The sequence below is a fragment of the Rhineura floridana genome, chromosome 11 (genome assembly GCF_030035675.1).
Source record: "Rhineura floridana isolate rRhiFlo1 chromosome 11, rRhiFlo1.hap2, whole genome shotgun sequence".
In the NCBI taxonomy this organism is placed as follows: domain Eukaryota; kingdom Metazoa; phylum Chordata; class Lepidosauria; order Squamata; family Rhineuridae; genus Rhineura; species Rhineura floridana.
Window position 1 is genome coordinate 65,948,548 of NC_084490.1, and position 24,566 is coordinate 65,973,113.

At 44.4% G+C, this 24,566-nt stretch overlaps 1 protein-coding gene across 18 annotated transcripts in view; it reads left to right on the forward strand.

Moving 5' to 3' along the window:
• FHOD3 (formin homology 2 domain containing 3) overlaps positions 1 to 24,566 on the forward strand; it is a 573,780-nt gene that overhangs the window by 117,421 nt on the left and 431,793 nt on the right. The window lies entirely within an intron of this gene.

Sequence of the window (24,566 nt, forward strand, 5' to 3'; positions counted from 1 at the left end):
CGAAAATGGTGCGCGACGAGAAAAACCGCTGTAAAAGCGGAACAAGCACCTTAAAGCGGGGACTTCCCGCATTTGCTCAGCGCTGCATTAGTGGGATGCCGAAAAGCAAAGCTCTGTAAAGTGGGACCCGCCTGTAGAAGCAAAGGGTGGTGCTGGGAGAGGGGTGTTATTTGCTGTGGTCTGTGAGGAACCACAGGTTTCCATTCTGTCTCCCATGCTATTTAGAATCTACAGAAAACCACTGCAAGAGGTTATGAATAGATTTTGGGCATAATATCACCAGTATGCTTAAGGAGACTATGGACATCCTGAGCTTGTATTTGAAGTTCATGTTGGGCCGAATGAGAGCAAAGAAACTGTAACTAGACAAGAGGTGTTGGCTAGAAACCTGTCTGTGTGGGTAATAGGTTTTCAACCTGTATTAGATGAGATTACACTGAAGACTTGGCCCTGCAGACTGGGGATGTTTCTGGATCCAGTGTTACAGTTCGATACTCAAGTGGCATAAATGTGTGTAATGTACTGCCTTCAATTCCGACTTATGGCGACCCTATGAATAGGATTTTCATGAGGCTGAGAGGCAGTGACTGGCCCAAGGTCACCCAGTGAGCTTCATGGCTATGTGGGGATTCGAACCCTGGTCTCCCAGGTCGTAGTCCAACACCTTAACCAAATTCACAAAACCTACTAGCCTCCAAAATGCTTTACTACCCTTTGTCCGTGAACAGTGTATGGTTATTTGTGGTCTAGAAGACTATAGAACTGAATTTTTGAAGTTTCCCTGCCCAATTGCATGGGAGACATTTCTGCTCACCTCAGAATGAACAGCTGTTTTAAAGACTGATTTGGCTATCTTCTTTTTCTTCTTCTTCTTCAAAAAACACACTCATAGAAAGACTCAGCTGGGGATGGAGACCACTTTACAATTATCTAACAGTTATGCTACACAAGACCTTTGATGGAATGCAAAATAGTGCATCTTTAAGCCCTTCATAAACACATTTTTGAACACTTTGGGAAACTGATGTTGTCAGATATAATCTTTCCTTGGGGAGTGGGGAGGAGTCTATTTGCATTTAAATCAGAGGCAGAGAACGATTTTCAGCCTGAGGGTTGCACTCCCTTTGTGGCAGCCTTTCCCCATTTTTTGGAACTTGGCCCTGATATCTTGCATACAGCTTTTTTCTTTTTTTAAAAAAAAATATCTCATGCTTTCACACCCTCCGTTTAAGAAACATTTATTTAATTATTATTAAAAGTATTTCTAATCCACCCATTATCCAAAGTTTCCAGGGCAGAAATATATGCAGTCTAAACCAAAATTAAGCCAAATGTTAAAACAGTGTAAAAAACAAAATGCATGCTTTGCTTACAAATAAATGTAGCAGCAGCAGCAGCAGCAGCAGCAACAACAGAATTTCAAATGTCCAATACACCTTTTTCCTTCACAAAAGCCCAGCCTTAAAGATGCATTTTCACCTGCCACTGAAACAACCTAAGGCACCATACGTAGCTATTGCCATTTTATTCTCACAAACAATCTGTGTGGTAGAAAGGGCCATAGCTCAGTGGTATAACATCTGTCTGGCATGCAGAAAGTCCCAGTTCAATCCCTGGCATCTCCAGGAAGGGCTGGGAGAGACTCCTGCTTGAAAACCTGGAGAGTCTCTGCCAGTCAGTGTTGACAGTACTGAGCTAGATAGTCCAGTGGTTTGACTCAGTATAAAGCAGCTTCCTGTGTTCCTACGTCTGATGTAGGAGTTAGTAACTGGCTGAAGATCACCCATTTGTTTTCATAAATAACCATGATAGAACCATCCCCAGATAGAAGTCCAGCTCTTCCCAGTGCTATTCCAACCACATACTGGCTGTACTTGTTATGAACTGCTGCCAGTTCAGTCCCAGGACTCAATTCCCAAACCCAGGGCAATTGATCCTGGCCAGGCACAACCTGTGCCTCCATTACCAGGGCTCAGTAAACCAGCAACAATCCTACAAGGTGGGTAGACTGGCACCACCCCTTAATCCTGGTCACCCACTCTGGGCCAAGGGGAAGCCCAAAGTTCCAGAAAAAGACCTGCCAAGGATGCCAAAGACAAGCGCCAAAGGTACACAGCTTGTCCTGGAGCCTTTAGGCAAAATACCCAAATATCCAGTAGTCTGTACCTAAATGGCCAAAGTGCTGGACAGAGCCAAATTTCTCCTGCAATGAACACACACTGGTAAATAAGAAGTAGCTTTATTAGAATAAAAATATAAATGCACAAAGATATGACAGTAAAATGATTCCTTAAAACCCACACCCCTGAAGGCCAGGTAAATACAGAGAGAGTTACAGTCACGAACAAAAATAACAAAACTGTCTAGCCTAATCTATAGCTACGATAGAGGTAAACAGCAAACCACCTCATGGTTCCACATCTCTCCAGAGATGCAAAGCTTTGATAGCTGGTAGAAGATGGAACCCCAACCAGGTAGCACCAGAAACCACTGGAGAACCATAAGGAACATTGGGGAACAAAGGCTAAGATCTGAATCCTATTCTTACAGGAAAATGCCCAGCCATAGCCAGGAATTAATTAACCAATCAGGGGGCTTTCTGATGATGAAACCTTCTGGAGCTTTTGTACCTAACGGTCACACACTCACCAACCTTCCAAGGCCAATTGGCCTTGAAGTACTAGTCTCACCTGATAAGCAGGTGTTCTTGCTTCTAGCCTAATTAACTAGCTTCAGCTGTGAGAACTGCAATTACATGGCCTCGCAGAGGCCCATTTCAGACAAGATGATCCCCCAACAATTCCTTGCTTCAGAACCATTGTAGTTTTTAACCTTTCAAACCGGGCACACACCAGTGCCGACCCTAGGATAAATAATGCCCTAGGCTAGGAGTGCCTTTGGAGCCTGCCCCCATGGTCAGCTTTGCAAGAGCCTGGTGCAGGTGTGATGTTGGCGGCCCTGCTGCTGCCCTCTACAAGGACCTGGGGGCCAGATGCAAGAATTACTGCAAGTGTGGACTCCATGTGAGAATGCTTGCCTGCATCTTCTCCTTTCCCTGGATTCAAGCAGAATGATAGATGTGCCTGGAGTTCTTTCTGTGACAGAGATAGGCTGCCTGCTGTGCCACAGAATCCCCCCTTAAAGCCTTCCCTGTCCCTTCTCTTCTTAAAACAGACTCTGTAACCTGGGCTACTTGGCATGGCCAATCATAAACCTGCCTGAACAATCTTATCTCTGTTACTGCCCAGACATAAATTATGCTGCTTTACCACGATTAGTTTAAACTCCCTTACAGTTTGGCTGCTGGCCTAGCTAATAAGCAGGTACCTTACTTCCAGCCTCCCAAGGATACATTTTACTGTGAATATTTTTTGTTTTGTAGCAGATCCTATCTTTTGGCAAGCATTCTTTATTTTAGAATATTCATTATTTTTATCTTTAAAAATAATAAAGAAAAGTTATAATAAAAAGGTATCTAGCTGACCTTTTACAGTTTATGGCTTTATTATTATTTATATAGTGCTTATAGTGTTTATAGTATTTGAAGTGCTAAGTCAGGGCTGGCTCCAGGAATGCGGGGGTCCTTGGGCATTAGCCTGACCTGGGCCCCTCTGCTTCCCTTCCGCGATCCCACGGATCGCAAGACGAGCTTCTGAACCGCCCACCATCCCCCGCCATCCCCCGCCATCCCCAGCGCTTCACCTACCTTTCTCTGCTGTTCGCGCAGGGTTGCCATCAATAAAGATGGCGGCCGAGGTTTCCGTAAGGGACTGAAGCCTTTGCCGCCATCTTGGTTGATGGCATGCAGCGCCCCCGGGCCAGTGCCCAACCTGGCCGCCCTTTGGAACCAGCCCTGTGCTAAGTGCTCAGTAATGTTACCTCAAAGTAAAGCTGTGTTCTACTGATTTTTACCTAGTGCAAATGACATCAAAGTGGAAATTTAAAAAGAAACATACTTCAAAGCTAATTGAAGGAAGGTCATTTTTGTGGTTAGTACCCAAATAACCTGGAGAACTTTGAAAAAAAGGTTATGGACACTTGCTTTTTGCCACACTAGCTCACTGCAGACAATACATTCAAAAGACATAGCCGTAGAGCTCAGCTTGGCACTCCCTTCAGCTCAGCTGGGTGCCCCCTTCAGCTCTGTACCCTGAGGTCTCACCCAACCCTAAGGCCTGCCCTGGGTCACACATCCAAAGAAACATGATACTATTTAAAACATATTGTAATCTTATTTTAAAAAAATATTATTTTGGCACAATTAAGGTAGATTGAAACATGTCTCTAGCCTTTTTACTATGAAAAAACATGGAGGCAGTATTCTATTCAACTGGTCACTAAGAAGTAAACTTACTGCCATCTTCCAGTGCTCCGACCAACGGGTGCAAAGATGTACTAGATCAATTGTTTAAAATTTTATTTTATTTTATTAATATTTAATACAGTTACATAACTGTAACCATACCAGGCTACCTAGCTGTTATGAAGAATTCCATGAACCATTAGGCTCCTTGTCACAACATTTCTGTCTATAGTATTGTATTTTGATATCATAGCCATTTTACCTGAAACATTTGGAGCTAGTGATAATCCTAAATTGCGATTTCGCTGAAGTGTCGAGCTTTGCATGTAAAATCATTTAAACGGTGGGCACCAGGTATGGTAGAGCGCTTGACTATGCCCCCCCATGGGGTCTTTGGAAAGCCCTGTTAGATGGCAGCAAAGCTTCCTCCTCACTGATGGCAACAGCAAACCTTCCTGCTGGATGGTATCAGCAATAAAGCCCCCCCCAGCTCCTCTTACCTTACTTTACCTTGAGGCAGGTGCAGCAGCAACAGCAAGAAATACAGTCTAACCAGCAAATGTTTCTGGGACCCCCTATTTTACTTCCCTCAGTACCACTGAGGCCAGGGCTGGTGCTGGCGTGTTGGGCACCCCCATGCAAATTATAAATCGGCGCCCTTACCTTTTATAATTTTTTTTTGTTCATTTTTCACTTCAAATGTTATAAAAAATGTAACAAGGCAAATAAGGACAGCTAAGAAAATCATTATGGAGTAGGAAAATGTTTTGTGTGAATAGTAAAATAAAGTAAAAAGAAAACGACCTTTTTGTATTTCCTTTATTTAGCAAAAAGATACATAGTTACACGAATTTAGCCGTACATGCTTTCATGTTTGCGAACTTATGAATTTTCATTCATTGGCGAACTTATGAATTCGTTCACTAATGTTTAATTGGGAACACACATCATTTTCACACCCTTTCCTATTGAGAACCAATGGGTTTCTCCATATTCTGTCCTTACAGTAGCCTCTTGTCCAGAGTATAGGTTGCGCATCAGGACAAACAGATGCTGTGGCACCCCCATTTCTTTTAAAGCATTCCATAGTTTTTTGTGAGCTATACAGTCAAAGGCTTTGCTGTAATCTATAAGGCACAGGGTGACTTTCTTCTGAAATTCTTTGGTCCATTCCATTATCCAATGTATGCAATATGATCTCTGGTACCTCTTCCCTTTCTGAATCCAGCTTGGACATCTGGCATTTATCGCTCCATATATGGTAAGAGCGTTTGTTGTAGAATCTGAAGCATTACTTTACTTGCATGGGATGTTAAGGCAATACTTCAATAATTACTGCATACCCTGGGATGCCCTTTCTTTGGAATTGGGATGTATATGGAATGCTTCCAGACTGTGGGCCACTGTTTAGTTTTCTATATTTGTTGACAACTTTTTGTCAAAGTTTGGACAGATTCAGTCTCAGTAACTTGTAGCAACTCTATGGGCATGCCATCTATTCCTGGTTATTTGTTTCTTCCAAGTATTTTAAGAGCAGCTTTCAACTCACATTCTAAAATTTCTGGTTCTTCATCATACGGTTCTTCCATGAATGAATCTGTCATCTTGGCATCTCTTTTATAGAGTTCTTCAGTGTATTGCTTCCATCTTTTATTTTATCTCGGTCAGTCAGTGTGTTCCCCTGTTGATTGTTCAACATCCCTACTCTCGGTTTATATTTCCCTTTCATTTCTCTAATCTTTTGAAATAGGGCTCTTGTTCTTCCCTTTTTGTTGTCCTCTTATATTTCTATACAGTAACTATTGCAATAGTTCTCTTTGTCCCTATGTACTAGTCACTGTTTTGTTGCATTTAGGGTTCTGACCTTATTTCTATCTCCTTTTGCTTTTGCTTTCCTTCTCTCTTTATCCATTTTAAGAGTTTTGTCAGTCATCCATTGAGGTCTTTCTCTCTTTTTAACTAGAGGTATTGTCTTTTTGCATTCTTCCCTGATAATGTCCCTGACTAAGTTTAAAGCCTCAAATCTGTTCTTTATTTGATTGTTATATTCTTCTGGGATGTTATTTAAATTGTATTTTGGCATTATGATTGCTTTGTTGGTCTTCTTTAGCTTTACTCTGATGCTTGATATGACCAGTTCATGATCTGTACCGCAGTCTGCTCCTGGTCTTGTTTTTGCAGAAAGTTTGGAACTTCTCCATCTTCTGCTCCCAATTATATAATCAATTTGATTCCTATATTGACCATTTGGTGATGTCCACATGTACGGTTGTCTTTTTGGTTGATCAAAAAGGTGCTTGCAAGAAACAAATTATTGGTTTCACAGAACTCAATAAGTGTTTCTCCTGCCTCATTTCTATCTCCTAAGCCCCATTTTCCCACAATTTCTAGTTCTTGTCTGCTCCCTACTTTTCCATTCCAGTCCCCCATGGTTATCAGATCTTCTTTGGTGTGTGATCAATTTCTTCCTGTACTTCTGTGTAAAATCTCTCCAATTCCTCTTCTTCTGTGTTGTGCTGTTGGATCATAGACTTGGATGATGGTTGTGTTGATAGGTTTTCTGTTAAACCTATTAATGGTGGCGGGGAGGCAAATAAACTATAGGTACTTGTCTACCACCACCATCCACCTTCTGCTGCTTGTAGTAGCTTCAGGTGGGTGGGAGCAATTTAAGTCAGCAAAGCCACATCTAGAGAGAACATAAGAACCGAGCCCTGTTGAATCAGGCCAATGGCCCATCTAGTCCACTATCCTCTTCTCACAGTGGCCAACCAGATACCCATAGGAAGCCCACAAGCAGGACCCGAGTTCAACAGCACTCTCCCCTCCTGCTATTTCCAGCAACTCTATTCAGAAGCATACTGCCTCTGGCCATGGAGGCAGAACATAGCCACCATGGCTAGTAGCCTTATCCTCCATGTATTTGTCTAATCCTCTTTTAAAGCCATCCAAGTTGGTAGCCATCACTGCCTCTTGAGGGAGCAAATGCCATAGTTTAACTATGCTCTGTGTGTAGAAATACTTTCTTTTTTCTGTCCTAAACAGGAGTGTAGTTGTCCAGGGTCTCAGGGAGTCTTAGACCCCTTACTTTTTGGGGAGCAAGCTCCCAGCAGAGTCCCTGTGTCTCCAGCATCCTACGAGCCAATCATCATGAAAGGGGAATGTGTTAGCCAGTGAGAAGAGTCTTCTAACATGCTTCCTTGCCCTTTACTGCTGATTGTAGCCAATTAGAGTGAAAGGAGGTAAATCAGCCACTGAGAACACTGTTCTCAGTAGCTAACACTCTTCTCTTTCTTGCTTATTGGCTCCTAGGGACTTCTGTTGTGGGAGAAGTTGTTAACAAGGATGTCATTCTCAACCCAGCAGCAAAATGTTGCGCTGTGTGTAGTTGTGTTGCTTAATTTCGTTTAAAAGCAGCACCACAGGAAACAGAGTAACAGCAGATGTTGAAATGCGAGTGTGCCAGTGTGTGCGTGTGTTCACCTAAGAAAGCAGGCTTTTACCCTGCATCAGCTGGAGACTGGAGACTTAGTAAAATAAGGAAATCTACTTTATTTATAGAAATACATAGTAGATAGAAAAGGCATACCTAGTTCTAACTAACTAGCTAAGTTGGAGACATAACGACCAGGTGTAGGAGTTAGCCCCATGCTTGGAGAGAGGTGAGACAAAGGGATGTCTCCTCTCTCCCGGACAGTCAGAGGACAAAGGAATGGAAAGGGCGGAAGGAGGAGGGGCAGGTAAGCTTCTCTAAAGGCATCACAGTCTAGGAACAGAAGGAAGTCAGTCAGAGCATCACAGGTAAAAGGTAAACAAGCCTGTCCATCTGGAGGACCCTAGCCCTATCTTCCTTATGGAGCACAAAGAAAAGAACAAAACAGGAGTTGCTCTTGCCCCACTTCCAACACAAAAAAGGGGGGAGGGGCGTGGTTGTGACTGACATGAAGAGACCCCACACTTCTGAATATGCTACTACACTACTGGTCCTGAATCTTCCAACGTTCAGCTTCTTTGGATGTCCACAAGTTCTAGTTTTATCAAAGAGGCAGAAAAACTTCCCCTTCACTATGCCATGCATAATTTTATACACGTCTATCATGTCACCTCTTACTGACCTTTTCTTTGAACTAAAAAGCCTCCAATGCTGCAAGCTTTCCTCATAGGGGAGTCCCTACATCCCCTTGATCGTTTTGGTTGCCCTTATCTGAACCTTTTCCAACTCAATAATATCCTTTTTGATGTGAGGCTACCAGAACCGTACACAGCATTCCAAATGCCATCCCACAACGGAGAGAGAAAGGGTTGGCAGATCCTTCCCCAGTGCTGCGACCCTGATCTAAATCCCAACCCAGGCTCAAACAGCTGCTTTGAACCAGAGACAAAGCGATCGATCACCCCGGTCCCATCTAGTTTGGCCCTCAGAAGAGAGCTGGAACCCAAATGCTTCGTCAAAACCTGGCAGCTCGACTGACTGTCTCTGCACATGCCCAGAGGCACAGGTTCAGAGAGCCACGTGCCCCCCATCTCCAAGGTACAGGTCCCTCCGCCCCTAACCTTCCCCATCCTTTCTCTCTTGATGTCGCCTCTGCTCCTGCCTATCCGCAAAGCACAAACCAGCCGGCAAGGAGCCTCTGCCGAGTAAGAAAGACAGAGACCCGCATGCCCCAAGGCTGCAGACGGCCACTGAGGGGACGCGCTCCTAGGGCTGGGATGACGTGCCTCCGGCGTTCCGCTCCCCATCTGCTTCGGCAGACCCTGGAGGAGGCAAAGCTGCTGTCAGGAGCTGCTGGAGGGAACTGGCGGCGGCAGCGCCAGAGCTGGAGCGACTGCGAGCGGAGAGGCAGAAACAAGGGAGGGTGCGTGAGAAGAGCTTTTTTCCAGGTGTTTTAATTTTTGTTCCCGGGTTTAGGGATGCCTCTGGCACCCCTCAAGCATTGCGCCCTCCTGCCGTGCTTACCTTGCTTACGGTGTTACGCCGGCCCTGATTGAGGCCCTGATGTACTGTCACTTGCCTGCTAGCTAGCCATGCTCTTTTGTTTCTGCTGCAATCACTTGTCTCAAGGAAAGGGGAGGCTATGGGCCCTCTGGTGGACTTGGGCCATTGGCAACTGTCCAGTCATGCTGACCCCTGTGGAATTGTAGAGGGATTTGCTCCAAGAGTTTCTACAGCCTGCATTTACTTTTAGCAGTGTGACTTGTAGTCTCAGCTGTGCCAAGCATGGCCCTCAAGAAATGTTATTATCTTTGGAAACTGTTGACATGACAGTTGAATTGGCTGTTCTGCACACGAGTGCCATTGGAGCTAGAGCCAAAAAATGCCCCCTTTTCTCCCTGCAGAATCATTCTGCTGTTGAATTTCAAAGAGATTTGAAAGGGGAGACTCAATTTTAGTTCTATTTATCTATATCTTTAAAAAAGAGGCAAAGACAGGCTCTAAGAGTCCCTAATGAATACAAACTGAGCAAGGCTTGCTTGAGCCTATTTGAAAACTGAAGCTCCCTGAAATCACTGGAAAAAACTGACAGTGTTCACTCTGTCAATACATTTTGAAAGAACCAAGAACAGGAAGAAGAGAGGATTTTCTTTTCCCTCAATCCCCTCTCCATGCCAAGCAAGCCCATGGTTGGAAAAGTTAAAGAATGCAGTTGATCATGATGAAAGAAGAACCCATTGTTAGAAATCTTATACCAAATGGGATTTGAAACCACCTTCCTTGACAGAAATGGGATTCAGTTACTTCATTGTCATTGCTCTTATTACAGGGGAGAGGATCTGTCTTTGACCCTATGGGAAGTGCCACACTTTCGAGTTAAAATAGTCACAATTTAAACTTAATGAGTCTCTCCTGTGGGTGTGATGGAGACTCTTGAATAGAAAATCCTGCTTAGGAGTATTGTGGGCATTGGTTTCCTCCCCATCCTCCCTTGCAAAAATACTGCAGACCCTTAAGCATTGCTGTTTTACAAATAGTTAGCACGTAACCAAACTGAAACATATCTTCTTTCTTTGGTTCAGCAGGGGTCCCTGCTCTCACAGTTGCCTTCTGCTGGGAGAAAGGTTGCCCTGTGCCCCTAAGCGGGCTGTCTGCGGTCCGAGAAGACAGACTCGGGACCCCTGGTTTTAGTGGGTCTCTTTGAATAAAACACCTTCTACCTAGAGGATAGCAGTTTCAGGGTAGGGGGGCCTGCCTGATTGGAGGATAATAAGGGGGGCATGTGCAGACCGGAGGGGGGTACCGTGAGGGGGTGGGGAGCCATGATATTAAAAGGCTAGGCGGCAGTTCCTGGAAAGGTGCGGGTGGCAGGCCACGCCAGTTTAGGGGAACAAGGGATAGATGCATAATATCTATCCCCTGTTCCGGGCCTGTCCATCACCAGAAGACAACTGGGGGACGCAGGACTCCATCCGACCTTTGACTGCTGTTGTGTAATGCCAGGTCTGTGGTACAGAAAACAATGCTCATCCAAGATATGATCCTGGATGAGAACGCAGACATGGTGTGTATTACGGAGACCTGGCTGGATGAGGCCTCAGCTCCTACGCTTGAGGCCATGTGTCCAGCCGGTTTGCAATACGCTCAGCAGACGAGGGCTGGTAGGCGGGGAGGGGGAGTGGCAGTCATCTATCGAGGGTCCTTGGTCTTTGCCAGGCCCCCCTCCATGAGACCAAGTTTGTTGACTGCATGTACTGGAGGTTGGGCCCAAAGGGCAGTTTAGGGATTCTACTTGTGTACCGCCCACCCCGCAGCACAGCAGACTCCCTGACCGAGGTGCTCGAGGTGGTCTCGGGTGTACGAATGCTCTTCCCCAACCTATTGGTTTTGGGGGACTTCAGCGTGCGCGCCGAGACCGTCCTCACTGGAGCCCCTCGGGATTTCATGGAAACCATGACTTCCTGGGAACTGCACCTTAGTAATATGGGGCCCACCCATGTAGCCGGTCATGCTCTTGACCTTGTGTTTGTCTCGGGAGGGGAGGGAAGTGCTCTGAAAATGGGGGCTGTTTCTTCTAACCCTGTGTCATGGTCAGATCACTACCTGGTGAATATGGACCTCTCAATGCCACACACCCTCCGCAGGGGACAAGGACCTATTCAGATGGTCCGCGCCAGACGCCTGATGGATCCTAAAGGATTCCTGAATGCGCTGGGAGATTTGGAGCCGGCTGAAGGCCGCCCGGTCGAAACCCTGGTGATGGAGTGGAATAAGGAGATCACTAGGGCAGTAGACCAGGTGGCTCCGAAACGTCCTCTCCCCCTGAATAGAGCTCAGATAGCACCCTGGTATACACCACGGCTCCGGGGTCTGAGACAGGAGGTGAGACGACTAGAGCACCGGTGGCGGAAATCTTGCTCCGAAGACGATCGGACACTGGTTAGAGCAGCAATAGCTGCCTACCAGGTGGCAACAAGGGCAGCAAAGAAGGAATTCTTTGCTGCCTCTATTGCGTCTGCAGAGTGCTGTCCCAGGAGGTTGTTCCAAGTGGTCCGAAATCTGGTCGGTCCAGTTGTTCAGGAACCCATGGAGCATTCTAAAGCCTCCTGTGACACATTTGCTAAACACTTTGCTGATAGAATCGAGCGCCTGAAGAGCATGATTCCGTGCGCCGTGGATACAGGAAGTGAGCCAGAGCCGGCCAGTTGCATTCCGGTACGGTGGGATCGGTTTCAGCCTCTTCCCTCTGACGAAGTGGACAAGGTGCTCTCTACTGTGAAGCCAACCACCTGTCTGTTAGATCCTTGCCCCTCGTGGCTCATTATGAGCTGCAAAGAGAGACTGAGCGAAGGGATCAAGGCAATAGTAAATGCATCCTTGGAAGAGGGTGCAATGCCATTAGCCTTCAAGGAGGCAGTCATAAAGCCCATCCTGAAAAAGTCCTCCTTGGATCCCCAAGTGTTGAATAACTTTCGCCCAGTCTCTAATTTACCATTTCTGGGCAAGGTGATTGAGCGAGTGGTGGCTAAACAGTTACAGACACACTTGGATGAAGCAGATTATTTAGATCCATTCCAATCGGGTTTCAGGACTGGACATGGAATGGAAACAGCCTTGGTCGCCCTGGTGGATGATATGAGGAGGGCGTTGGATAGGGGAGAATTCACCTTCCTCATCCTCCTGGATCTCTCAGCGGCTTTCGATACCGTTGACCACAGTATCCTTTTAGATCGCCTGGAGGGATTAGGAATAGGAGGCACTGTTTTACGGTGGCTCCGTTCCTATCTCTCAGACAGGCACCAACGGGTAGCATTGGGGGATGAGGTTTCAGACCCTTGGCCTCTCAATTGTGGAGTGCCACAGGGCTCTATCCTCTCCCCCATGCTATTCAACATCTATGTAAAGCTGCTGGGGGCCATCATCAGGAGATTTGGGCTGCGGTGCCACCAATATGCGGATGACACTCAGCTCTATCTCTCATTTAAGTCCTCACCAGAGTTGGCTGTGGACACCATTTCCAAGTGCCTGGAATCCGTAAGTGAATGGATGGGAAGGAATAGGCTGAAACTAAATCCCGACAAGACCGAAGTGTTGCTCGTGGGAGACAGGGGCAGGTTGGGGGATATAGACCTGGTGTTCAATGGGGTAAAATTGCCCCTAAAATATCAGGTCCGCAGCCTTGGGGTCATTCTTGACTCCCAGCTGTCCATAGAGGCTGAGGTCTCGGCAGTGAGCCGGGCAGCTTGGTATCAATTACATCTGATAAGGAGACTGCAACCCTACCTTCCTGCCCATCTGCTCCCACGGGTGATACATGCCCTGGTCTTCTCCCGCTTAGACTACTGTAATGCGCTCTACATGGGGTTACCCCTGAAAAGGGTCCGGAAATTACAACTGATACAAAATGCGGCAGCACGTTTGATTAAGAACAGCCATCGCCGTGATCATATCACTCCAGTGTTAGTAGATCTACACTGGCTACCAGTTGCTTACCGGGCCCAATTCAAGGTGTTGGTGCTGACCTTCAAATCCCTATACGGTTTTGGCCCAGTTTATCTGAAGGAGCGCCTCCAGCATCACCAGTTATGCTGCCTGACGAGATCAGCCACACAAGACCTTCTCTCGGTCCCACCAGTTAAGATAGCGAGGCTGGTACGGACCAGAGAGAGGGCTTTTTCGATTGTGGTCCCTACCCTCTGGAATTCCCTTCCTTTTGATCTTCGCCATGCCCCTTCCCTGATAGGTTTCCGCCAGGCCTTGAAGACCTGGCTGTTCAGGCAGGCCTATGGGATCTCTGGGGTAGGTTGCTTTTAATATTGGTACATTAATTACTGTTTTGGTTTTCATTAGTTCTTATTGTATTTTACTATGTAAATGTACGTCGCCTAGAGTGACTGTTAATTCGGCCAGATAGGCGACTCATAAATAAATGTTTATTACTATTATTATTATTAAGGTTGTGTGTCCTTTACCTGTTCTGGTTCTTTCCCTATCCTCTTCCTTTGGACAGTGAATACTTAAACATGGCAGTTTTGTTAATAGTTAGCACTTAAATGTTGGTTCAGAAAGGGTCCCTGCTGTCACAGTTTCTTGTGTGGATTTATGCCAGAATAACTGCGCATTACTTCGAGGTAAGCTCCTGCTGAATTACATTGTGATTTCAGGATTGCAGTGTGGATTGGTTAGTCTTAAGGGTACCACCAAGACTGTGAACAAGGGACCCCATACATTTCCAGATATATGATAAGGTATTATTTTCTCCTTTCCAGAGTTTGTTCATTTCCACATCTTTTTTCCAGAATGCAGGGAAATTAAGTGGACAAACACCTGGGAGACGACAGGTAAAATCACCACTCAGCCAGGAAACTCACTGTTTGACCCTGGGCCAGTCATTCTCTCTTGGCCTAACCTACATCACAGACTTCTTGTGAGAATAAGGAGAAAAGGAGACCACTGAATGCCCCCATGAGTTCCTTGGAGGAAAGGTGGAGTGGATGTAAATGTAATAGTGATAAATAAGGAATACTCACACACACACAAAATTCATCTCCAGCCTGCCTGTCCCTGATTTTGAATTGGGGGTGGTGGTGCAGGGTTAGAATCATGAACAAACCTAACCTAAAAAAAAAAAGAATCTGGAACACAAATATTTGACTTTACATGTAGATCCTCAGCAAATCCAATGTGTGGTGGTCTGCTGGGAAAGGCTTGCGGGGAGGGGGTAGTCCATGCTCCCATACTACATATAGGCTCTGCACACTGCATTCTGATCTAAAGTATCCCCTGCAGCTTCCTAAAATATAATGGAAAATAGAACAGTAAAAATGGAAATGGACTGCCTTCAAGTTGATTCTGACTTATGGCGACCCTATGAATAGGGTTTTCATGGTAAGTGGTATTCAGAGGAGAGTTTACCATTCCTTCCTCTGAGGCTGAGAGGCAGTGACTGGCCCAAGGTCACCCAGTGAGCTTCATGGCTGTGTGGGGATTCGAATCCTGGTCTCCCAGGTCGTAGTCCAACACCTTAACCACTACACCACACAGTACTACCACCTGAAAGCCTAGAAATGTATTGTGGCATAAGCTTTCTTGGGTGAGCGTCCACTTCATCCGATGCCCCATTCTCGATAATCCATGAAGTTTATGCAACCATCAAGGCAGGATTAGTGTGGTTGGGGGCCCTGGGTGCAGTTTCCAAAATAGGTTCCTAGAAAGGAACATGAAATAAGGTACCACAAAATAAGTCTTGTGGTATCTTCAAGACTAACAATTTTATTATGTCATAAGCTTTTGTAGACTAGAAAAATACTCTGAACATGTGCAGTGTCATAATGTCAGCAAAACACGAACAAAAACATTTTGTCAAACTTGATAACCAGAAAGAAAACACTCTGAGCATATGCAGTTTCACATTTTAAACGCAATTAACTCACTGTTTTTGCTCACTTCTTGCCTTATGTAGTTATTTATTACATTTAATTTCCACCTTTTCCCCAAAGAACTCAAGGTAGTGTATATGGTTCTCCCCTCTCCCCATTATAACCTGACAACAACTCTGTGAGGTAGGTTAGGCTGAGAGCCTGAGACTGGTCCAAGGTCACCTAATGAGCTTCATGGCTGAGTGGGGATTTGAACCCTTATCTCCCAGGTCCTAGTCTTATACTCCAACCACTGTTCTACACTGGATGTCACATTGGCCTTTGGGCCAATTAGCAATTCTCTGCCTAACCTACTTGACATGGCTGTTATGGAAATATTGAAGGAGGAATAAAATGCAAAAGGAAACTTAGTGCTTCTATCATGGGCATCAACCTTGGTTCCTTTTACCAGAGTGAAGCATCTTTTCTGCCCACCCCACTGCAAATTAGTGCAGCTCCAAGGCTTCAGCCAATCTTAATCTGGCCTGATTATTGCATGTTTTAAATATATAAATCCCACTTGTGTTTAATTGATTTTACTCCCAAGTTAGTGTGCACAGGGGATTGAATCCTAAGAACTATCTTAGGCCCACAGCCACTGGGGATGGGTGACTGGAAAGTAGAGTGAATTGCCTTTATTTTTAAAACAATAAAAAAAAACATTTTACTATTTTACTTGCATAGGTAAAATAGCAAGGAAAAGCATCTTGTGGGTATTTAGAATGGAAAAGTGGGTGGGATATTAGGAGGGTAGAGACTTACTGCAACCTGCTGTTCCCAACTGTCCAAAAGCTTTTGGGAGGAAACACACTTGCAGAAGAGGAGGACAACTACCAAGCAAATGAAGGGTGGGAATGTGGGGGAATTGGAAAATAACTCACCTTCCCCAGATACCCCCCCTTCCAACAGTCCATCAAGTGTAGGGGCACAGACTACAGTCCACTGTTTTTCCTTCCAGTTCTCCAATATCTTCCAGCACATTCCTCCCCACAATACAAATAGTTTTAAAAGTAAAAAAAAAAGTCAAATGTTTATTATATAAAGGGACTCACACTGTCCACTGTTGCTCTTTCTCTACTAGCAAATGCTAAAAATAATATTAATTTAAAAAACCCTCAAGCTGCTCAAACTAACAACCACTCCCTTCTCCTGCCTGCCTACAAAGAACCTGCTTTGAGGTGTGGCACTGAAGGCAACAGCTCTGAGCATGCTCAAATAGCTTCAGAGTCTATACAGAAAGTAGCCCAGTTAAGCTTAGATACTGACAACAGGAGGGATAGTCATAGTCAATTTATTTATATACCTCATTTTCCACAAATACATCTGTGCTCAAAGCAGTTCACATAAACAGGCAGTCTAAATACAGTAGTATAGTAACAATACATAATAACCAGTACAATACACTAACCCGCCTCTTAATTTAGTATACATCAAAATGTAAATGAGCATAAAACTCACCAATAGTAAAAATATCCAATAATTTCATATCCAAAGGTAACCACAAAGCTAATTATATTAGTAGCTAGCAATTTCTTTACCCCCCCATCCAAAAAAAAAAGAAGACCCCCCCAATGACAAAGCCAGAGTCTTTCTCCCCTCATAATCTTCTGGAAGCTGCTCCCTTATGTATGACAACATAGTGACAACTGAAGGGACGGTGAAAACTGCACAACTGGAGCAAATTACAAGTAGCACTAATAAGATAAATACAATCAATGTTTTTTTGGCCTGGAGTCAGATAGGTGGGGTCTCCTGGCCATAGCAATTCTTTTGGATCAAGATTGGCTGAGTGTTGCAGAGAGTTGATTGGCCAGAGAACTGGAGATTGACAGAAGAGGATCCAGGACACTCTCTACATTGGGATAGACTGTGGGATAATGTGTGGGACAGGAAAGAGTATAGCTCTCAGATTTTTGGGAAAGCCTTTTTAAAAAATTGCTGGGTGTTTCAGTTGGTAAGGCTGAGCCCTGGTAGCTCTAATGGACCAGCCTCCACCAGTCTTTAACATGTAATTATGATATTTAACATCTAATTATGAAAGATGAAGACTCAGTTTGTTGTTTTATCCATGTACAATGTTATTGATAAATATGCTAATTACTTATTTTTTCAAAATCAATAAAAATATATTTTTAAATCCTCCTGCAGTCTCTCAGGATGCCACAATATTGCAAAAATTTAGCAGTTTACCTAGCTGTTCATATTTTGCTAATCATTAGGAATATTCTGTGTTGAATTTCAAAGTCTGTCTCTTTGCTTCCTGTCACTTCAGCTAGGAATCAGCAGGAAAACCAATCAGAATACAAAATTTATTTCCTTTAGTTGGGATTGGGTCCCTGTGATTTGTGTTCTCATTTTTGGCTTCTCAGATAAATTGATTGATGCATAACAGACTTAACCTTTTGCTTCAAAATTACTGATGAGAAGTTTGCAAAATCATGACTGAAGCATTTCCAAACATCATAGCTCATAGTTTTATGGCTGTCAGGGATGGGGGTGCCTTCAAGAGTAAGTCACCTTCATTTTTGTGACCTACATGTGTAGCTTTTAGAATTCTACAGCAGATTTTTTTTCCTTCTTATAAATTCTTCACCAAGGCTTCTGGAGACAAATTGCATGCATGCTTTTTTGAAGTTAATTATGGATAGGATCTGGGCAAACTGGCATAAGCAGCCCTTATGGGTGCCAAGTGTTCATATTGTACTGGCTCAGGTGACGGTTAAATCATAGTGTTGGTAACTACTCGTGAAAATGCTATACAGCAAATGCCTATAAGGTTTGCTTTCTTTTCTTTTTGCAATTTAGGTCACAATGCTATATTCACAATTTGCTGGCCTAGGGGCTGCCTTTTTCAGTCCAAGGGTCACATTCTCTTTGGGGAATCCTCCAGTGTTTGTGTTCCAGTGGTGGATGAGGTCAGAGGCAAAAGCGGGGGGGGGGGGTTTGGCCAGAAGCAAAAGTGTTAGAGCAACAGATGTAACTCTTTTGTTTATGCAGTAGGCCACATTCCAGTCACACAAAAGTCAAATGTTTCTACACACACACCACACACATCTCTCCATCCTCCATCTACAAAGGCAAGAAGCATTATCACAGTTGTTCACGTGTACTGTCCGGCCAGGCAAAGCACTTGAGGAGGGCAATGAGCAGGACCAGTAAGGGGTATAAAGAGTGTAGCTTGGGAGGAGGGCATGGCCTAGTACAGCCTTTCCCAACTAGTGGGCCACCAGATGTTGTTGGACCACAGTTTCCATCTTTCCTGACCATTGGCAATGCTGGCTGAGGCTGATGGGAGTTGTGGTCCAACAACATCTGGTGGCCCACTAGTTGGGAAAGGCTGGCCTAGTAAGAATCCATAGTACTGTGGCACATTTTAAATGCAGGGTGCTAGGAAGTGGTCCAGGAAGGGAGAGCTTGCTGTAATGTTAAGGGAATCCAGTCCGTGTTTTATGTATTCTAGTTCACCAGAGCCTGAAGCAGTCCAGGTTTTACAAGTGTGGTTTCCTCCAGATATTTAGGACTCCAACTCCCATTAGTCCAAGCCAGCATGACCAGTAGTCAGGGATGATGGGAGCTATAGTCTACAGCATCTGGAGGGCACCATGTTGACTACCCCTGTTTTACAAAAAGCTCAGGAGCTGTGGGGACTATATTCTGAGGCAGTTGAAAAGATGGATTTCTGGTTGGCTTTCCTCATTCCTTATGTGTATTAGAGTTTGCTCTAAATAAAGTGATTTCATCGCCATCCTTTGTTTAAAAAGCATGTCTTACATTTACCCCACTCCAGGTCTTGTCAGCCTATCTCAGCTGGCTCTAGCTCCCTGCAGAAACGACATCTTTAGCTGCTTAAGAGAAGAATGCTTCAGCCAGCAGAGCCCCTTAGAGCTGTCCAAGGTCTTGCTTCTTGTTGCTGTCTGCTGGTGACACTGCCTGCTTCCCTTGTGAGCCTCAAGCTCCAATGGAATGGGGCACCATCAGTCTTGCTCCCTTGGTGGATTGGTTCAGTGGGCTGGGGGTGAGGAACATGGAACATTGATAGTTCCACTCTTACCTGCAGGGCCATTACAAGAGGGTGGCTTTGGAACGCTTTACTCAACTTCACTGCTCTTGTGTTAATGAGGTCTGCAAGATTTCATATTTGTAATGTATGCTTTGTAATATTTATTTGAAGCTCCTGTGTGAAATCATTAAGGGATTTAGAGTGAGTATCATCAGTGCTGTGTTGCGATCTGAGACAGATGAGGCTGTGCAGGTGCTGAACCAGTGCTTGGTTGGATGAGGGCCAATGAACTGAATCTGACAAGATGGAGATATGGTGGATAGATGGATCTTGTATTCAGGGAGTTGGCTTCAACCTGTTCTAGATTGGGTTGTACTCTCCCTGAAGGAGCACTTTCACAGCTTGGGGTGCTATTTGATCCACCTTTGGCATTGATGGTGAAGGTGGCTTTGATGACACAGAGTACCTCTTACCAGCTTCAGATGTTCATCAGCTGCAGCCATTCCTGGACAGTAATTGCTTGGACATGGTGATATATGCTTGGGTAAACCCACAACTGGATTACTGTAATGTATTATATGTTGGTCTGCCCTTGAAGACAGCTTGGAATTTTTGATTACTGCAGAATTCATCTGCCAGAATTTTAACTAGTACAGCCAAATTTGTGCGTATCACTCCAATTTTAAAAGAACTGCATTGGTTTTCCTTTTGCTTATAGACTTATTTCAGTATAGTGTACTTATCTTTCAAATTCTAAATGGCTTAGCAACAACTGTCTGAAAGAGCACCTCTTTCTATACGTGTATTAAGATTCTTCTTCAAGTGGCTTCCATATTGGAACTGTTGCACAGCATGTCTGGAATGCCCTCCCAGGTGCTAAGTGTGGTGCCTACTTCACAAGTGTTTAGACCAGGAGTAGAGAACCTCTGTCCTGCCAGGCCTCTCAGTCCGTCTCTTGGCACACTCTTTCCCCAGGCCTTGATTCATCACCTCACTGGTCCTAACACACAATGGGATAGGCACGAAAATTGCATTCTTCCCCTCTTTAGCTGATCAGTACAGCTTAGCTGAGGAGTGCGGAGGGCCCATCATGACACACTGGATGGAGAAATGTAAATGTCTCTGTTGCTTGCAACATAATTGGGAAGAAAATAGCCTTTTCATGGTTGATTGGAGCGGATCAGCTGATGAATAGCGGGCAGTTTTCATCCACACTGCGCTAGGATGGGAATGAAAATGCCCCCTCCCTGCACCTTAGCTGATGTGCATGGATCAGCTGAGAAGGAGAACTGAGTGGAAGGGGTAGTGTGTCTGTTTTCAGGAGTGTGTGTTATCTGGCCTTGCCCACTGAGGGGTCTGTGCAACCCTGACAGCTTTCCAGTCAGGTAAAGTTTCCAACCCCTGGGTTAAATGTCAGGCTAAAATATTTTTATTTTCTCAAACATTTAAAAATTAAATGTTGCCTTGGTGTCTCTTTTGGTGATACAGTTATTTTTGTTTTATTGTATTATATTATACAGATATTGTACATTGTCATGGGATCTGAATTGATGAAAAGCAGCATAGAAATGTATAAAATAAAACAAAACAAAACAACCCAAGGGCTTTATCTGGTAGCATGCTCTGTGCTCATCCTAGGTCCCTGGTGTACAGCATGGTCATCATTTGCCACATGTGGCAAAATGGATGCTGACCTGTGGTGAACTGGTGTTTTACTTCTACTACCTATTTTTTCTCTATACATAAAACACAATAACCCATCAGTTAACAAATCCTCCAAGAAAGAAGCTCCTTTTAACAAAGTAGGTTTTGGGTGCAGGGTGAAGAATGTGGCTCCTTGTCTATTGGACTGCGGTTGCTGCAGGCAGCTCTCTCATGCATGGCTGGAATGGCGCTCCTTGCCAAATGACGCAGGTGCCTCTGCAGTAAACAGTGCTTCATGTACCCTGGAAACACTGTTTACTGCAGACACGTCTGCTTGAGTGTAGGGGAGGATGGCACAGAGAAAGAGAGGGACCAAGCACAGAGTGATGGTGGCGGCGGCTGCCCCTTGCCGGTTTGCTCGAGTGTGAGGAGAGAATTGTGCTCAAAGCTTTAGATTGCTATAGCAAGATACTACATGATAAAAGAAAAAAGGTGAGGCAGGCATTCCTGGATGTGTTTTGGAAGAAGCCTTCAAGTGGTCTGTATGCAAGGCTTACCTGACTTGGTTGTTAAATTTCAGACATGCATATTGTTAGTTTTGAATAACACGTTTGCTGAAATATGTTGAACTGCTCTTATTTTTTGCGGTCCCTAACCCTATTCTCCTATCTCTGGTACCAACGTTTCTGTTAAAGAAGTACTGTCCAGGAATGCAAGTACGTCATAATTTCTGTAAGCTGTCACACAGCATGATGGCAGCATTTCATGGGGGAGGCACTGGGCATGTGTGGCAAGGGCATGAGACAAAGGAAGACTAGGCGAGTGGCTAGGCAAGGAAGGATTGCAGGTGGGAAAGCAGCCAAGCAAATGAGGATGGTGGCCAGCCAGGCAGCCAAGCAAGCCAGGTGACAGAGTGAGGTGGCCCGGACTAGGAACAGTCAGGACAGCCAGGGGTAGCTCCTCATCAACTGTTCTGCTGTGCTTTTGCTTCCCCCCCCCCAACAGCCTTAGCGGCAGAAGGCAAGGAGGAGCGAAGCTGCAGGAGAGCAGGATGTTTGAGGGAGTGCCCTGGCTATTCCCCACTGTTGCTGTGTTGCTCACCTCAGCCGGCCGCCACCCTCTTCCTTGCAGAAGAAGGTCTAAAGGGGAGGAGAGGAGGAAACTTGGCAACCTGTTGGCTGGAAGGTGGGAAAGAGGAGGATACTTGGTGACTCGTTTTTTTGAGGGCAACCTGTTTGGGAGACTGTGTGTGTTTGAGAGTCCCAGGGGGTGGATGGGAGTCCCTGGGGGGGTGTTTGGGAGTCCCTGGATGGAGGGAGTCCCTGTGTGTGTGCATGCATATGTGTGTGTGTTTGGGAGCCCCTGCTTGTGTGTGTGTGTGTTTGGGAATGCCTGTGTGTGTGTATGTCTTTGTGTTTGGGAGTCCCTGTGTGTGTGTGTGGGGAGTCCTTGTGCATGTGTGTGTGTGTGTGTGTGTATGTGTGTGGGGTTGGCATGTGAAACATGCAGAGGCAAAGCCCCCAGTTAAATAAAACTTTTAATATAATTCTTTTATACATGTACCAGTTCAAAAAAAGTGTCCACCTCCATCCTTAACAATCACAGATTCATCTTTGGGTCCTACGCACTGCAAAATGCACTTTGAAGTGTACTGCACAACTCTCAACTATCTGAAGAGCTTGTGAAGCTTCTTTGTTTGGAGAGGCACCTTTTCGAGATGGATGTAATTTTACTTCAAAGCACTCAACATCTGACAGATGATTCAATTGTTACGATGTGGACTCATATTTTAAACTGAAATGAGTTCACGTTTCTAAATACAGTTATTCCAAAACTGTTTTCAGTTTTTGATTCAGTTTGGCTCTGCGAATCAACTTTTTCTGTGGTAAAAATGGTGAAATCAAACTATAGGTTGCAGATATTGAACAAAAACATGGAGGTGGAGTTGGGATATAGTTTAACTGATTTTATGCCTGATTTTCCTGCACCACTCAATGAAAGTATATGCCAGATTTCTCACTCATTCTATCAGTAAATAATTCAAAACATTATTTTGTATTTTTTTACCCTCAGAAACAGTTATTTTTTCATCATGTACAAAATCGTTAACACATTCACCACAGTTTTGGCAAGTATGAAAAAACTGTTGGACACTGCTGTTTTTGGTTCTAGGTTGAAACCATGGCTGTTTGATATATAAATAGTGTGGGCAGTTGGTCCATAAGGACAGTAAGTGGATCATATGTTTTTCTTCCTGGCTACAATAGCCTTAAATAGCAGCTGTTTTTCTTGGCTTTGGGCCTCTTCTGAATGGAGGCTTATTTGTTTAGGCCAGAGATGTTACTGTTATTTACACATATGCATGTGTGTATGGACAAACACACACACATACACACAGATCCCATTTCCCTTTTTTAGGTTCAAATAAATATTTTTATTTTCCTGACCTACTTAACTCCTTCCTTTTTGCTTAAATGGACGCATGTTTACTAAAGAAAAGGTCATTTTCCATATGTAACTATCATGCTGGTTGTACCAGCAGTTCTTAATTTTCAAGTATAATTTTTTCTGTCCTCTTTGAAATTGCTGTTGCATTTATGTCTGCTTCCTGTCTGTAGGGACTTAAATTTGATGCAGGTGTTTGGTTAACTGTGTGATGTCTTATAGTTGATATTTTCTGTTAAATTGTATAATTTATTGGGAAACTTTTGTTTTACATTCAAAGATGTGTCATCTCTGATCCCTTCTCTCCCTCCCCTTTCTGAATTGGTATAGTTTGTTCTACCACTTTCTGGACTCTGCCACTTCATTCCTACTTTATTTTAATGTATGTTGTAGATGGGCCTCAATCTGAAATCTCCTGAATCCACTTGACTGGATTGTTCTGGACTTGACAGTTCAGAATTTAGATCACAGAGGCTATTAGTGATCCAAACCTTGTCTGCTTTTGTCTGTACCCTGGTCTATAATCTGTTTGATTAAATCTAACATATTAGGTATAATTCAACACTTGTATGTAATTAATATTTTCCTGGTTACTTTTCTTCATTTTCTGTTTGCGTAAACTAATATCTTGTGCAACCATATTCTCTTAAAACCAAGAGCAAATGGTCCACGCTCCCTGTTTTTCTTATATCGCCACCTGTGTCTGAATTGGTGAAGTGATATGTAAACCCCCTGGGAGGTGATCTGAATCTTAACCAGGGACTCCAGCAGATTTTTTTCTGGTGTTTGTAGCTTTGTGTCTGTGTTTGAGGGAAATTAATAACTTTGACCCACACTTGTGTGTGTGTAGCAGATTTCCCTTCATTCTGCCAGTTGAAGATGGCCAATGCCATGCCCAAAAAATGCACAGAAATTTCAGTCGTAAAGTTACTTTGGGGAATTTATGCTGCCACATAGCATAGATTCTCTCCTTGCCCACCCATCTCTCTATAGATGTGGAAAACCAATCTTTAATTGTCCTAGTTTTTTTCCCTTCCTTCTTACATAAAGCAGACTTCTTTAACCTGGTGCCCTCCAGATGTTTTAGACTAGAGCAACCATCAACCCCAGCCAGCATAGGGGTTATTCTGAGGGCTGGTTCACACATGTTTATCAGTTGCTGACAGCAGCATCAGGTGATGAGTTGCATGTGTGAATAGGCCATTTTAAGAATAACACCACAGGTACAACTTTCATATTGTTTCAAGTGCAATGGTTTTCAGTGGAATTAATTCATATAGGGCCAGTCTGCATATCACTGTAAGCCATAGTTAGAAACAAACT